General features: G+C 34.9%; 1 pseudogene; it reads right to left on the bottom strand.

Annotated features, from left to right (window-relative positions):
- Positions 1-7,059: 7,059 nt before the first annotated feature.
- Positions 7,060-7,883, bottom strand: LOC113752761 (annotated as a pseudogene).
- Between the last annotated feature and the right edge of the window lie 2,527 nt (positions 7,884-10,410).

Genomic DNA, 10,410 nt, shown 5'->3' with positions numbered 1-10,410 from the left:
ATAGTTGGTGAAGCAGTGGTGGCAAGCTCCTAAACCCATTAGATTTAGCCATTTTTCTTCCTAAATCCACCGAGTTTCTGCTTATAACTAGTAAAAAATGTATCTCAGGTTACATTCCATGGCGTTTTCTATACTTGGAAAAAGAGTGCAAACTAAAGAATTGTAAAGAAACGTTATGTGTGTTGCAACTACTTTTGTAAGGAAGGACTCAGAACCAACAACCAGGAACAAATTTGTCTGTTTGTTGGACAAATTAATCCGTTGCTACGTTTATACTAACTTGCTACTCATGTGAAAGCGACCTTGATTTTTTATGGTATCTACCTAAAGACAGCAAGTGAGGAAATCTCTAAGAAAGTTCTATTTTGTTAAAAGGGCTGTTTATTTTACTGCTATACTAACAGCCACTTTGTTGTCATCGTATGGGTGCTGAAATAACTGTCTTTGTTGATGCTGATACCACTTTTTTTAATTATCAACCCGCAACTTGTTTTCTGGGATAAACACGCTTAATAAATGTGTGACTTTGATATGGTTTTTGGGATGTAAAGTTTCTCTTTAGCATATGATGACGGATTATATTTTTTAAAAGAAGATGACTGTTTAATTATTCAAGTGTTAAGTATTCCAAATCCATTATTTATGGTAGACAAGACTGTTCATGCATTAGATGAATCTAGATCACTTTGCGCATTGCTAATCAAAGCAAAAAAAAGTTGGTGGTTTTGCTGATTTGTGGGTTTTGTCATTGCTATTTTATCGATTTTCTAGTGCTCTATGATCAAACAAAACAAATTCATTTTCATTGTTGAGAGACCATCTTAGTTAAATAGACATGATTTCTTGCTATCATATTTTTGATAATTCAAAAGTAATTTACAAGAGACAAACTCTTTAGCATTATGTTCTTAGGTAAATTTTTGTTTTTGTCTTCTTTGATACCAAGCTTATGTTTTCACAAAGTAAGATAAACTGTTTCTGTTTCTTTTGTTAGACAACTTGTTAGGTTAAATCATTCTTGAATTACTGATCTTAAATTGGTGATTGGGCATCCATTTGGCAAACCAAAAAAATTAAAATTTTGTGGACAAGTCAAACCAAAAAATTAAAGTTTTGTGGACAAGGCAACAATTCCAATTAATTAGTGATTGGACATCCATATGGCAAACCAAAAAATTTAAGTTCTGTGGAGAGAACAACAATAACTAGAATCGAACAGTAATTAATTGTCAATTATGGCTAGGTTGCTTAATCCAAAAATATAAGCGCAAGATACAGGATGACCTTTAATTCTTGGGATTTAAATCTTAGCAGAGCATATTTTTGTGCTCTGAGGTTTCTGACAACTTCAATCACCTCCCTTCAAATTTAAATAATTACACTAACCTCCCTTTATGTAGTAAAATGATTATAATATCATTTACTTATAAATAATTCCCACAAACAAAAAAAAATCCTACGATTACAACTAGTATTTCATTTTAAAACAACGGTTACAACGAAAAATAAACTCATATTCTATCTTTTGAACTCTTTTAACTACTTTCTTTCTCCTGCATTTCATAATCCACTATTTTTCTACAAATAGATCTTCTCCCTTTTTTGTTTTTCTTTTTTTTATAAGTATTATTGAATTGAAATTGCAAAATAACAAGTTGCCGGATCATATTTATTATCAAACTAAATAAAGGTGAAAAAAATGACGGTGATACAAAGTACATACAAGAAAATAAAAGTGATAGCTAAAAAGGGAATATGGATTGAAGAAGGCTACGATATTATACCAATTGTGTAAAAAAGAAATTTTGGGATATAAAAACTGCAATAAATATTTGCCTAGAGATATGGAATGTGGTCTATAGTGTTGCTCTTGGTTGTTTCATGTTGATATTCATGATAGGTTAAATTACTTTAGCATCAACAAGGTTGCACTCCATTTGGATTGAATTCGGATAATAATATTAGTCAATTCAAACATTGAATTTATGAAAAAAAAAATGAAGATAAAGATTAGGTTGAATGCAAACTTTAATTGTCACTGTTGATTTGCATGGAAAGTTTCGGGGCAGCAATGGTAGGCTATTAAAATTCTGAGAATATAGGAATTAAGGCGAAATGATTTATTGAATTCGTTAGGATGGAATGGCTGGTCAGGAACTAGGCGAGTAGACAATTTTTTAGATGTTTCCTGTGAAAATTTTGTAATCCAACCTAGTTGATAGTCTATTTTCGACAAGAATTTTTGTCTACGAATTACGTCCTTATATGTTGTATCGTTTTTGTTCAAAAACATTATACAACAACCATCAATCATCAAATTTGTATCTATACTACGTTTTGGACATGAAATGATGGGATCTGGTCCTCTTATACTCACTTGAGAAATACGGTGTATTTAGAATTTGGATTAGAAACCCTCAAAAGAGAAGAACAAAGAAGAAGGAAAAATGACAATAAAAAATAGTTGGAGAAGCAGTGGAGGCAAGCTCCTAAACCCACTAGATTTAGCCATTTTTCTTCCTAAATCCACTGAGTTTTTGCTCATAATTAAAAAATATCTCAGGTTACATTCCATGGCGCTTTCTATACTTGAAAAAAGAATACAAACTAAAGAATTGTTGAGAAACGCTATGTGTGCTGCAACTACTTTTATAGGGAAGGACTCAGAACCAACAACCAGGAACAAATTTGTCTGTTTGTTGGATAAATTTAATCTGTTGCTTCGTTTATACTAACTTGCTATTCATGTGAAAGCTACCTTGATTTTTTATGGTATCTACTTAAAGATAGCAAATGAGAAAATCTCTAAGAAAGTTATGTTTTGTTAAAGGGCTGTTTATTTTACTGCTATACTAACAGCCACTTTGTTTTTATCGTCTGTATGCTGAAATAAGTGTTTTTGTTGATGCTGATACCTGTTTTTTAATTATCAACCCACAACTTGATTTCTGGGATAAACACGCTTAATAAATGTGTGACTTTGATATGGTTTTTGGGATGTAAAGTTTCTCTTTAGCATATAATGTCGGATTGTATTTTCTAAAAAAAATATGATTGTTTAATTATTCAAGTGTTAAGTACTCCAAATCCATTATTTCACTTTAAAACAACTAGTCTTTCATTTTAAAACAACGGTTGCATCATAAAATAAATTCTTATTCTAACTTTCGAACTATTTTAACTACTTTCTTTCTCCTACATTTCATAATCCACTATTTTTCTGCAAATAGATCTTCTTCCTTTTTGTTTTTCCTTTTTTAATAAGTATTATTGAATTGAAATTGCAAAATGACAAGTTGTCGGATCATATTTATTGTCAAACTAAATGTGGGTGAAAAAAATAACGGTGATACAGAGTACATAAAATAAAATAAAAGTGATAGCTAAAAAGGAAACATGGATTGAGGAAGGTTGCGGTATTATACAAATTGTGTAAAAAAGAATTTTGGAATATAAAAATTGCAATCATATTTGCCTAGAGATATGGAATGTGATCTCTAGTGTTGCTTTTGGTTGTTTTATGTTTATATTCTTGATTGGTGATATTACTTTAGCATCAACAAGGTTGCACCCCATTTGGATTGAATTTGGATAGTAATATTAGTCAATTCAAACATTGAGTTTAGGCAAAAAAAAAAATGAAGTTAAAGATTAGGTTGAATGCAAACTCTAATTGTCACTGTTGATTTGCACGAAAAGTTTCAGGGCAGCAATGGTAGGCTGTTAAAATTATGAGAATATGGAAATTAAGGTGAAATGATTTATTGAATTCATTAGGATGGAATGGCCGATCAGGAACTAGGGTAGCCGACAATTTTTCAGATGTTCTTTGTGAAAATTTGTAATCCAACCTAGTCGATAGTCTATTTTCGACAAGAATTTTTGTCTACGAACTACGTCCTTGTATGTTGTATCATTTTTTTCAAAAACATTATACAACAACTATCAATCATAACATTTGTATCTATACTATATTTTGGACATGAAATGATGGGATCCGATTCTCTTATACTCACTTGGGGGTTACGATGTATTTAGAATTTGGGTTAGAAACCCTCAAAGGAGAAGAAAAAAGAAAAAGGAAAAAAGTCAATAAAAATAGTTGGTGAAGCAGTGGTGGCAAGCTCCTAAACCCATTAGATTTAGCCATTTTTCTTCCTAAATCCACCGAGTTTCTGCTCATAACTAGTAAAAAATGTATCTCAAGTTACATTCCCTGGCGCTTTCTATACTTGGAAAAAAAGTACAAACTAAAGAATTGTGGAAAAACGTTATGTGGCCCTTAAGGGGATTGAAACAGGGTGATCCTTTATTTCCATATTTATTTGTGCTCTGTATGGAGAGGTTGAGTCACATGATACATAAAGCAGTAGGGGTAGGCAGGTGGAAACCAATTCAAGCTTCCAGAACAGGTCCAAAACTATCTCATCTGATGTTTGCAGATGACCTTATTTTATTTTCGGAAGCTAGTGTGGAGCAAGCTAAAGTTATAGCTCACGTAATGCAAAAGTTTTGTAATATGTCTAGGTAGAAAGTTAATGTGGCTAGATCCAGTTTGTTTTGTTCCAAGAACATATCCAGAAGGATAGTAAAGAAGATTAGTGCCCAAACAGGGATGAGGATCACACAAGATTTGGGTCGGTAATTGGGAATGCCACTACTCCATAATCGGGTGTCTAAAGAGATGTTTTCGGGCTTATTAGATAAAGTTCAGGGTAAACTTGCGAGCTGGAAAAAGAAGTGTTTGTCATATGCAGCGAGAGTGACCTTAATAAAAACAGTGCTATCGGCACTCCCAACTTACATCATGCAAACAATGGCAATCCCCACCTCTATGTTAGATGAGTTAGAGAAATGCGTGAGGAACTTCCTTTGGAATGGAACAGAGGATAGGAGAGGCATGCACCACATAGGCTGGGGAATTGTAACCCAAGCTGGGGGCAAGTGGGGTTTAGGAATACGAAAATTAAAAGAGGTGAATAAATCCTTACTTGCAAAATTCAATTGGAGATATCACGAACAAAAGGGAGCGTTATGGATAGAAATCCTTCGAAATAAATATAGTAGTGAGGAAGAATTCCAAAGGTTTGAAACGCCTCCCAAAACAGGCGTTTCACAAGTTTGGAGAAGTCTAAGACTTGGAAATGAAGTGATTAGGAAAGGTTTGAAATGGAGGTTGGGGAATGGCGAGCGTATTCGCTTCTGGAAAGATTACTGGGTGGGGAATTCATCTTTATCGGATGATGTGTTGAAAGAGTTACCAGAGGAAGTGATGGACAGGACGGTGACTCGGTATTAGGACGCCACAAGGGCCTGGAATTGGAACGAGTTCTCGGAATATTTACCGCAGCGGCGCTTGTTAGAAATCAGAGCTTTATGTGTAATTCCAGGAGAGCAGAATGGTGATGTAGTGTGTTGGGGATATGAGGCGAATGGAAGGTTCTCAACTCGATCAGCATATGAGGTGGAATGTTCAGATTCGCTTGGGGGGGAAAGCATGGATCGTGGTTGGGATAAAATTTGGCAACAGAAAGGACCTGGTAGATGGCAATTTTTGTTATGGTTAATTCGACATGAAAGGTTGATCACCAATGCCGAAAAATACAGAAGACACCTGCATGTTGATGGCAAATGCCCTGTCTGCAAATGAGCGAGAGAATCGGTATTGCATGCTCTAAGAGATTGCTCTAGTGTACAAAGAAAATGGGAGAGTCTGGTTCACCCAAACAGATAGGAGGAGTTTATGACCATGGATTATAGGGATTGGTTGGACTGGAACCTGAGAATGGTTAAGCTGGGAGTCCATGATAATATATGCTGGCAATTTATTTTTCAAGAAATGGTGTATTCAGTATGGAGGACGAGGAATGACTTTAACATAACAGGAGAGGGGTCAAGGTTGCAGGTTTCGGCTAATCAGATTGTGGCTCGTGCGAGACAGGCACAGACAGCAACTTTAACCGAAACAGATACACACAGGAAAGATTGGCACTTCATTCACTGGGTGAAACCGCCAATGGGTTGGACCAAAGTAAATGTAGATGGGGCATCAACAAGCAATCCAGGGGTGGCTGGAGTTGGAGGGATTATGAGAAATGAGTTCGGGATATGGAAAGGAGGGTTTGAGGTGAATTTGGGAGTAGCTTCGAATATAGCTGCGGAGCTATGGAGAATCATACATGGACTACAGTTGACCTGGGAAGATGGACATAAGAGAGTGATTGTAGAGACAGATTCAAAAGCTGCGATTTTGCTTCTAGACAAGCCATCTCACTTGTGTCTTTACTCTAACCTGCTAAAACAAATTGATCAGTGGAGACACAAGGAATGGAAGGTAAGGATATCGCATATTTGGCGAGAAGGAAACAATAGTGTGGATTGTTTAGCTAAAGATAGCCTCAAGAAGGAGCCAGGGTTGTATCGTTTACAGAGCCCACCGAATATAGTTCAGAGATGGATGAACTTGGATATTGTGGGAGTAACCACCCCCCATTTAGTATCTATGTATTGAGCTACTTAGCTCTCCTTGATAACCAAAAAAAAAATTAACTGTACTATAACCAAAAGATAAACATTACAAAAGAATATGAACAAATCCAAGAGAAACTAAGATAGAAAATAATGAAAGAAAAAATTTTAATCAACCATTAAGTAGTTTGCCTAATTGAAAAGGTAATTTAAGAATAAATTTAAAAGTTAAACAAGTTTTGTTCGACAATATACATGTGAAATGCACGTGCTCTTTCCTAGTTGATTATAATTCATGAGTTCGCTAGTATTATTTTAACGAAGCCTTCCTCACATTTGGTTCATTGGATTCATGCCTATTGATACAGATAAAAAGGATGTTCTTTTTCTGTAAAGATAGTGAGACAAATTTGTCAAATATGAAACATGAATGATTAAATTAAGACTGACAAATTTTGTTCTTTGCTTGTTATATATAGGTAAAATTTGTAGACAAAAGTTACAAGATGGTATGGAATTATTGAAAGAGTTAAAAATTTTCTTCTCCTTGCTGGTTTTGAATATTACTTCAACTTGAAAAGTAACTATGAAACGAAAGCACCCAACTTCTCGATTCAGATGATTCTTTCACCATGACCTCCTCAGCCTAGCTAGCTAGGTGGCTCTTTATTTGGCTGCAGCCTGGTGTTGGAGTTTTACTAGTGTATAATAGGCCTATTTTCTCCTTTTGCAAGCAATTGATCATCAGAACCCTCTCCGCCAATTTTGTTTGCCTTTTGAATTGTAGATAGTTTATGAGCCACAATCACACAGTCCTGCCAGTCATGGTCTTGTCAAGGGCATCTAGTACAAGATTTTCTGATTTAACATCCAATGCACTTGTTGCCTCATGTAACAGGAAAATCTTGGCCTTTTCAACATTGCACGAGCAATAGCTATCCTTTGCTTTTGTCCTGATGATATTGATAACTGCACTCCTCTTTCTCCACAGGATGTTTGATAATCATCTGCATTGAACTGTTAATTGAAATCAGTAAGCATAAAAAATAGTAAGAAATAGATTGATCAAATGATAAATGGTATCATATAAACCAACCTTACGAATTCATGGGCATTTACAAGAGTTGCAGCCTCAGCAACCTCAGCTTCAGTCGCACCTTCTGCTCCATAAGCGATGTTTTCATGGATAGTTCCTGCAAAAAGGCAAGGGTCCTAACCAACCAAGGCAATCTGTGACCTCAAGGCTCTCAGATTATATGACTTATATCAATTCCATCTATTTCAACTGACCCCTTTGCAGGGTCATAGAATCTTTCAATCATTCTGATAATGGTTGATTTTCTGGAGCCACTTTGACCGACCAAAGCAACCACTTCCCCTGCTTCAATTGTTAAACTCAGATTGTTTAAGACCATCTGCTTTGGCCTTGTTGAATAGAAGAAATCCACGTCTTTTAGTTCTATTCTTCCATGTAATTTGAAAGGATAATGGCATCTGGATCCTCAAGTTCCATCTTGGTCAGCTTTTTCAAAATCATGAAGAATGACTTCAGTGCATCTGTTCCTTTTGATAGATCCATTGTCATGCTTCCAGCCTCTGCTATAACCTTTCCCACTCACATCATGATGAAATATGCTGCCAAAAAAAAACTTGAATGATATCTTTTCACGGTTAATGAGTTTGCCTACATCCCAGAAAAGTAATGCCACATTTGTTGATACAAGAAACACTGAGGTGAATAGTCCTAGACCAGCATACTAATATTGTTTGTGACTCTCTTTCTTGAGGCCTGATAGGATGTTAATTGTTAGTAATTTTATTGTTAATTCTCCTCTTTATCCTTGCCAAATATTGCTTTAATTATCAACATATATTTATATTTGGCATTTGGATATAATTTCAGAAAGTGGAGTAGAAAAGTGCTAAAAAAGGGAACCTTCTTGAGAAAATTTCTCCACACGTGAAAGCTTTTAAAAGCTTTACACAATTGGTCCAGTGAAGACCAACGTCCATTCCTTTGCTGATGAAGAAGAATTGAATTGCATATCTCAATTCAGCGGGGACCACGTATGGATTGATTTAGAAAGTTTGTCCTGCTTTTGGAAGATATATTCATTGGCCATGATGGACATGTGATAATTGGATGTAACTTTCCAATTGCTTCCTACGTAGCTAGTCCCTTAAGAGACTAGTGCTCCAATAAAATAAGAAGGCACGAGATTAGTGGCCTCATGGAAAAAAGGCTATGAAAAAGCTATGAAGACTAAATGCTTGCATTTATATTAGACTAGTTTTCTCTCCAAGGGGGGAAATCGGACGAGTGCAGAAGACATTAGACTAGTTTTTAGTTTTCTCTCCAAAGAAGCTCCGTAGGAGAATAGGTAGTCTTTTATGTAAGAAGGAACTTGTTCCTTCTTTTGTTGTGTGGTATGTAATTTTTCTTCAAATAGTCTACGGAGATTCAAAGTTTTATTCTAAATTATTAGCGAGTGTTTATGTCTTTGAATTCAATTAAATTGCGTGGAGATTTTCTTATGAGGCGTGGCTAATTTTCTCCTCTAGTCAAGGATCAACGCGAAGACGCAGTCCCAAATATCTGTGAGATCTAATTAATTTTCATGTGTTTCTTAATTTATTAATATTTGCATGTTTTCTATTTGAATTTTCATGGGATTATTTTGTTAATTGGATATCAAGGGCCCGATGTGCAATTTGATTTTTTAATTTCTTGTCAATTTAATCAATTAAATCCGTAATTATTTAATTGATTAATATTAGTGGCAACTAGTGTTTTCTTACTGACGGGTATTTTACATACATGCAAGCTAAAAAATACCGAATTACACCCGTTCACTGCAAGTATACAGATCAACTAGTAGTTTAGGGTATATATCGGGTCGATCCCACAAGGAAGAGTGAACAATTACCGGTATTACTAAAGCTTCTCTATTATTTAGACTATCAATGAATGATAAGAAATTTAACCTACTGCACTTATACAAGAAATTAACAAATAAAAGCTCCTTAGGTTGTGGTATCCCTAACTACTCATGCAAGTGTTATATTTGGATCATTGAGTACTACATCTAGGCTAATTATGGTGTAATTTCCTTATGCATTTGAATCCTACTTTCGTAGTGAATCAATTATACTTATAACTAATCCATACCTATTCTCATGGTTATGAAATTAGCTACAAGTTCATTTTTTCAGTGAAATTACATGAAATGAATCACTAAAAACCACATAGGTGCACCTCTACTTTCGTGAGTGTACTCCCTATGTTTAGCACTTCTTGAACTAATGTTAAATCTCAATTTTCATTGTAGAAATAACACCTTAGATAATCACAATTAATGGTACCAGATTAATCATGATTTAAAGAGCTAAAATACTAAATAACTTGCTCAAATCATAGCAATCAAATAACCAAATAATAAACACTAACAATCATAGAAAGTTCAACCCAACCCAAGGTATAAACTTTAAAAACACATATTACACACAAAATCCAGAACTTGTATATTAACTAAACTTGGAATCAAATACAAAAAATAAAGAGTTTGGAAGGAATACAACCCTTGTCACATGAGCTTTCTTCCTTGCCTTCTTCATCCTCCATCTTCATCCTAATCTAGATAATAAACAAGAATGGATGAACTATACTACTCTATACTAAGCTAAACTAATACTAAGAGAATGGAAAAGCTACATTTCTGCACTTCCAAGCTTCTCCCGTATCATCCCTCTGCATGTCCTGGTTGCTCCCTATATAAAACTGCTCCAAAAGCTCCTTTTCCATTGGTCCAAATTTGCTGCATTTGATTTCCAAATCTGAAATTGTTAAGATAGTCAATAGCCATTGTTTTTGACTTGAAAATATGCCAACTTTCTTGCCCTTTTGTCTTCTAAAGCATGTGCACCGAATTCTCTTGCAGATTG

Source organism: Coffea eugenioides, chromosome 11 (genome assembly GCF_003713205.1).
Source record: "Coffea eugenioides isolate CCC68of chromosome 11, Ceug_1.0, whole genome shotgun sequence".
Classification (NCBI taxonomy): Eukaryota; Viridiplantae; Streptophyta; class Magnoliopsida; order Gentianales; family Rubiaceae; genus Coffea; species Coffea eugenioides.
This window is presented reverse-complemented; position numbering and strand designations above follow the sequence as displayed.